Genomic DNA, 7,214 nt, shown 5'->3' with positions numbered 1-7,214 from the left:
GCTGCACCTTCCACAGACATGCTCCTAGGGAGCGCAGTGAAAGACGTGTCCCTTTCCTTAAGGCTCTTTAAACAGCTGAAACCACGTTTCGCTCTCAGGCAGAAGGGATGCCCAGGGAAAGAGGATTTCGCTCCATGCGGGTATCTTCCACCATGCTGTGGAGACTAGCTCAAGCATTCAGCTGCAGCATCACAAACATCCGATTCTGAAATTCCAACGAATGCCGTGCTTTCCCAGAGGAGAAGCCCGGGCAAAGTGGCTTTCGCTGTATGCGGGTTTCTCCCACATGGAGACTGGGCTCCGGCAAGGGGCAAAAGAGCCCGCAGAACCGGCTCTGATTTCCCAGCGACTGCTATGCTTTCGCAGAGGTTTTCAGCTTGGCGCGAACCGAACTTCGCTGCTGCTTCCTCAGCAAGGCTTTGGTCATTCGCTCTGTCGTGGCAGGGAAGAAGGGCCGCAGGAGAGCTGGTGCCTCTTGGGCCTTGCTTTCCCGGGCTCCAAGTTCGCGCCCGGGGTTCACCTTGCTAAGCCGAACTAAGCAGACACAGTCACAACCCTTCAGCAGTTTGCCTGGCCTAGCATGGCACTCTATGTCTATTACCATATCCTGGGGTAGGTAAGGCTTTACCTTTTACTTCGGTGCTCAGGCAGACTCGGCGTCTAGGCCAGTGTCTTCACCACAGGAGAGAGGAGGCGACAGGATCCCTGCACACGGCCCGTGCACTGGGATGAGTACTGTGGGAGACAGTCTCCACTCCTTCCCCGGCACACCCCCTGCCACCCAAATCGCTGCCACATCTTGGTCGTAGATGGAATCTGACTGCCCGTTTTTCCATGGGGTTGTTTCAGCGAGATCCGGGTATGGCACCTGGTGGCAAGCCCAAGTCTGCCCTTGGGACAGGTGGCCAAGGAGATGCTGTCCCCTTGGGACCAGAGGCACAGGACAGGCATGCCTTCTTCCCAGACTCCTTCTTCAGAGGGGAGCACGCGCCTCTGCCCTAGTCGTCCGCTCATGTCTCCTTAGCAGCCAGGCTTCCATCTCTCCGCACAGGGAGCGGGGGACACTTGTCTTGCCACCGGCCTGCTGTTCGTGCAACGGCATGCTATTCTGTTTCCCGAGCGTTTCCCGACTCCAAGACCAACGGCTCCTTCTCTTCTCCGGGGGCGGAGTGCTAGGCCTTCCCCAGACTTGATCCTGGGGAGGGCGGTGATAGACGTGTGCAACCACGCTTCTCTATCAGGCAGAGGGGATGCTAGGGCAAAGAGTATTTCGCTCCATGCGGGTATCTTCCAACGTGGTGCAGAGACTAGCTCAGGCAAGAAGCAGCAGCATCCCCAAACTCAACTCTGATTTCCCAACGAATGCTGTGCTAACCCTGGGGAGATGATAAGGAAAAGAGGCTTTCGCTGTATGCGCGTTTCTCCCACAGCCAGATTGGCCTCAGGCAATCAGCAGCAGCCCGCAGAACATTTCTCAGCCAATTCTGTGCTTTCACAGAGGCTTTGGCTTGGAACGAACAGCTTTTGCCGCTACTTCCTCAGCAAGGCTTCAGTCGCGTCAGGGAAGGAGCTGTGGGAGAGCTGGTGCCTTTTGGGCCTTGCTTTCGCGGGCTCCATGTTCGCGTCCTGGGTTCACCCTGCAAGGCCGAACAAAGCAGACACAGTCACAACCCTGCAGTGGCGTGCGTAGCCTAGGATGGCACCCTATGCCCACTACCATTTCCCGATGTGTATCGCTTTGCCCTTTACTCTGGCGCTCAGGCGGACTCGCGGACTAGCCCAGTGCTTTCCCACAGGAAAGGAGAGGTGACAGGATTCCTGCACACCGCCCGTGAACTGAATAGGGAGCTTTGGGGGACTGTCCCCACCCCTTCCCCTTAAACCCCGTGCCTCCTCCAAGCTTCCACATCCTGGAGGAAGATGGCATCTGACTCCCCGTTATTTCAGGGAGCTGCTTCTGCGAGTTCAGCGTAGGCGCCTGTTGGAAAGTGCATGTATGCCCCAGGGACAGGTGGCCAAGGAGTTGCTGTCTCCTTGGGCCCAGAGTCTCAGGACAGGCACGCTTTCTGCCCAGCCTCCTTCCTAAGCGTGGAGCACGCGCCCTGCCCTACTCATCCCCTCCTCTCTCCGTAGCAGCCAGGCTTCCGTCTCTCTGCACAGGGAGCGAGTGACACTTGTATTGCCACCGGCCGCTGTGCCTGCCAGGGCCGGCTCTCCTGCTTCGCAACCGTTTCCATACCAGAAGGCCAACGGCTCCTGCTCTTCTCCCTGGGCAGCGTGCTGCACCTTCCACAGACATGCTCTTGGGGAGTGCAGTGAAAGACGTGTCCCTTTCCTTAAGGCTCTTTCCACAGGCGCAACCACGCTTCTCTCTCCGGCAGAGGGGATGCCCAGGCAAAGAGGATTTCGCTCCATCCAGGTATCTTGCACCGTGCTGTGGAGACTAGCTCAGGCATTCAGCTGCAGCATCACACACATCCGATTCTGATTTCCCAACGAATGCTGTGCTTTCCCAGAAGAAATGCCCGGGCAAAGAGGCTTTCCCTGTATGCGGGTTTCTACCACCGCGAGACTGGGCTCAGGAAGCAGTAGAAGAGCCTGCAGAACCGAGTCTGATTTCCCAGCGACTGCTATGCTTTCGCGGATGTTTTCAGCTTGGCGCGAAACGAGCTTCGCTGCTGCATCCTCCGCAAGGTTTTGGTCATTCGCTCTGTCGCGGTAGGGAAGAAGAGCCACGGGAAAGCTGGTGCCTTTTGGGCCTTGCTTTCCCGGGCTCCAAGTTCGCGCCCGGGGTTCACCTTGCTAAACCGAACTAAGCAGACACAGTCACAACCCTTCAGCGGCGTGCGTGGCCTAGCATGGCACCTATGTCTATTACCATCTCCTGGGGTAGGTAAGGCTTTGCCTTTTGCTTCGGCGCTCAGGCAGACTCGGGTTCTACGCCAGTGCCTTCACCACAGGAGAGAGGAGGCGACAGGACCCCTGCATAAGGCCCGTGCACTGGGATGGGGAACTGTGGGGGACAGTCTCCACTCCTTCCCCGGCACACCCCCTGCCACCCAAATCGCTGCCACATCTTGGTGGAAGATGGCATCTGACTGCCCGTTTCTCCATGGGGTTGTTTCTGCGAGTTCCGTGTATGGCACCTGGTGGCAAGCCCAAGTCTGCCCTTGGGACAGGTGGCCAAGGAGATGCTGTCCCCTTGGGACCAGAGGCACAGGACAGGCCTGCCTTCTGCCCAGACTCCTTCTTCACAGTGGAGCACGCGCCTCTGCCCTAGTCGTCCGCTCATGTCTCCTTAGCAGCCAGGCTTCCATCTCTCCGCACAGGGAGCGGGAGACACTTGTATTGCCACCGGCCTGCTGTTCCTGCCACGGCAGGCTATTCTGCTTCCCGACCTTTCCTGACCACAAGGACAACGGCTCCTTCTCTTTTCCTGAGGTGGCGTGCTGCGCCTTCCCCAGACATGCTCCTGGGGTGCGCAGTGACAGACGTGTGCAACCACGCTTCTCTCTCAGATCTCAAAAACACAACATAACCCTACACCTAAAGGAGATGGAGAAAGAACAAAAAAGAAAGCCTAAACCCAGCAGAAGAGGAATAATAAAGATCAGAGAAGAAATCAATGAAATAGAAAGAAATAAACAAAAACCAAAAAAAAAAACACCACCAACAACAAAATACAATAGAACAAATCAACGAAACTAGGAGCTGGTTCTTTGAAAGAATTAATAAGATTGATAAACCCCTTTCCAGACTTATCAAAAAGAAAAGAGAAAGAACCCAAATAAATTCATGAATGAAAGAGGAGAGATCACAACCAACACCAAAGAAATACAAACAATTATAAGAACATACTATGAGCAACTCTACGCCAACAAATTCAACAATCTGGAAGAAATGGATACATTCCTAGAGACATATAAACTACCACAATTGAACCAGGAAGAAATGGGATCCTGAACAGACCCATAACCAGTACGGAGATTGAAACAGTCATCAAAAATCTCCAAACAAAAGCCCCGGGCCAGATGCTTCCCAGCGGAATTCTACCAAAAATTTAAAGAAGAATTAATTCCTAATCTCATGATACTGTTCCAAAAAACTAGAAATGGAAGGAAAACTTCCAAACTCTTTTTTTTCTGAGGCCAGCATCACCTTGATCCCAAAACCAGACAAGGATCCCATCAAAAAAGAGAACTACAAACCAATATCTTTATGAACACAGATGCGAAAATTCTCACCAAAATACTAGCCAATAGGATTCAACAGTACATTAAAATGATTATTCACCACGACCAAGTGGGATTTATTCCAGGGCTACAAGGTTGGTTCAACATCTGCAAATCAATCAATGTGATATAACACATTAATAAAAGAAAGAACAAGAACCATATGATACTCTCCAATAGATGCTGAAAAAGCATTTGGCAAAGTGCAGTGTCCCTTCCTGATTAAAACTCTTCAAAGCGTAGGCATAGAGGGCACATATTATCAATATTATCAAAGCCATCTATGAAAAACCCACTGCAAATATCATTCTCAATGGAGAAAACTGAATACTTTTCCGCTGAGGTCAGGAACACGGCAGGGATGTCCGTTATCACCACTGCTATTCAACATCGTAATAGAAGTCCTAGCCTCAGCAATCAGACAACAAAAAGAAATTAAGGGCATCCAAATTTTGCCAAATTGGCAAAAGAGAAGTCAAACTATCCCTGTTTGCAGACGATATGACACTGTATGTGGAAAACTTAAAGGACTCCACTCCAAATCTGCTATAACTTGTATAGGAATTCTGTTAAGTGTCAGAATATAAAATCAATGCACAGAAATTGGTTGCATTTTTTTAAACCAACAAGACTGAAGAAATAGAAATTAAGGAGTGAATCCCATTTACAATTGCACCCAAACCCTAAGATACCTAGGAATAAACCTAACCAAAGAGACAAAGAATCTATACTCAGAAAACTCTAAAGTACTCATGAAAGAAATTGAAGAAGACACAAAGAAATGGAAAATGTTCCATGCTCCTGTATTGGAAGAACAAATATTGTGAAAATGTCTATGCTACGTAAAGCAATCTACACATTTAATGCAATCCCTATCAAAATCCCATCCATTTTTTTCAAAGAAATGGAGCAAATCATCCTAAAATATATATGGAACCAGAAAATACCTCGAATAGCCAGAGGAATATTGAAAAAGAAAGCCAAAGTTGTTGGCATCACAATTCCAGACTTCAAGCTCTATTACAAAGTTGTCATCATCAAGATAGTAGGGAACTGTCCCCAAAACAGACATAGATCAATGGAACAGAATAGAGAGCCCAGAAATACACCCTCAACTCTATGGTCAACTAATCTTCAACAAAGCAGGAAGGAATGTCCTATGGAAAAGAGACAGCCTCTTCAACAAATGGTGTTGGGAAAATTGAAGAGCCACATGCAGAAAAATGAAGTTGGACCATTTCCTTACACCATACATGAAAATAGACTGGAAATGGATGAAGAAGCATAATGTGAGAAAGGAATCCATCAAAATCCTTGAGGAGAGAACAGGTAGCAACCTCTTTGACCTCAGCAGCAGCAACTTCTTCCTAGGAACATCGCCAAAGGCAAGGGAAGCAAGGGCAAGAATGAACTATTGGGATTTCATCAGATCAAAAAGCTTCTGTTTGCACAGCAAAGGAAACAGTTAACAAAGCCAAAAGATGACTGTCAGAAGTTATCTGGGAGAAGATATTTGCAAATGACATACCAGATAAAGGGCCACTATCTATCCAAAATCTATAAAGAGTTTATCAAACTCAACACCCTAAAAACAAATAATCGAATGAAGAAAAGGGCAGAGGACATGAACAGACATTTCTGCAAAGAATACATCCAAATGGCCAACAGACACATGAAAAAATGCTCCACATCACTCGGCATCAGGGAAATGCAAATCAAAACCAGAATGAGATACCACGTCACACCTTTCAGAATGGCTAAAATGAACAAGTCAGTCAATGACAGATGCTGGCAAGGATGTGGAGAAAGCAACCCTCCTACACCGTATGTGGGAATGCAAGCTGGTGCAACCACTCTGGAAAACAGCGTGGAGGTGCCTCAAAAATCCAGTCATGAATTACAAAAAAAGGATATAAATTACCAAAGTGTTTGTATAATTGTAATGTACAACTGCCCATTATCGTTCAATAGTGTCAGCTTGTACAAGAACTCTATAAAAGAACTCCACTTCTAAACTGTGGAAAATATGTTCCCTTTCACCCTATATACAACTATTAAGCCATTCATTTAGCTTTTAAAATATCCACTTAATACAGGCTTTTTACTCATTTGAACAGGCAGCAGGGCTCTATTCTTATTGCTTACATCTGAAGGATAGACTTCTAGCATAAGAGGTAAAGCCCATAAAGGAACCCAATAATAACAACAAAATAGAGTTTAGTGAGCCCTTACAATCTTCCAGCTACCTTTCTGAGAATACTTCAATTAATAAAACATATAAAATACCTGACCACAAAGAGCTTACATTCTTTTGAAATATAATAGTGAAATACAGCAATAATAGAGGAGCACCTCGGTGGCTCAGTCCATTGAGTGACTGCCTCTGGCTTGGGTCATGATCTCAGGGTCCTGGGATGTAACTCCCCAGCAGGCTTTCTAGGCAGTGGGGTGTTTTCTTCTTCCTCTGCGCCCCCTCCCAATTCTCTCTCTCTCTGTCTCAAATAAGGAAATAAACCAATAATAGAATAATGATTGATGGTTGATGGTGATAAGTGTTACAAAGAAATACAAGAAAGGTAAAAACCATTGGAGAATGCTGGGATGAAAGTTAATTTTTATTTTGTGTTGGGTGGTTATATCTCATTTATGAGATGTTATTTGCACAAAGACCCAGGGAGTGAAGGAGGGTGTTATACAAATATTAAAGGAAAAGGTAGAGCAAGTAAGTATATAGACTTTGTGTGAACAGCTGGTCTGTTACTTTTGAGGAAAAGCAAGGAGGCCACTGAGGAGTTCATAGTGGTGGAGAGAGGAAGAACGTATTGATGCATGACCTTCTAGTACATTGAAATGCCTTCAGTTTTTATTTAATATGAAAGGGGAAGATACCAAAAGACTTTCAACAGCAGAATAAAGTCATCTGACTTGATTTTTAGGTTAAGTTGCTGTACAAAAATAAATTTGCAGGGAGAAAGGAGTGCA

Source organism: Mustela lutreola, chromosome 3 (assembly GCF_030435805.1).
Source record: "Mustela lutreola isolate mMusLut2 chromosome 3, mMusLut2.pri, whole genome shotgun sequence".
Classification (NCBI taxonomy): domain Eukaryota; kingdom Metazoa; phylum Chordata; class Mammalia; order Carnivora; family Mustelidae; genus Mustela; species Mustela lutreola.
This window is presented reverse-complemented; position numbering follows the sequence as displayed.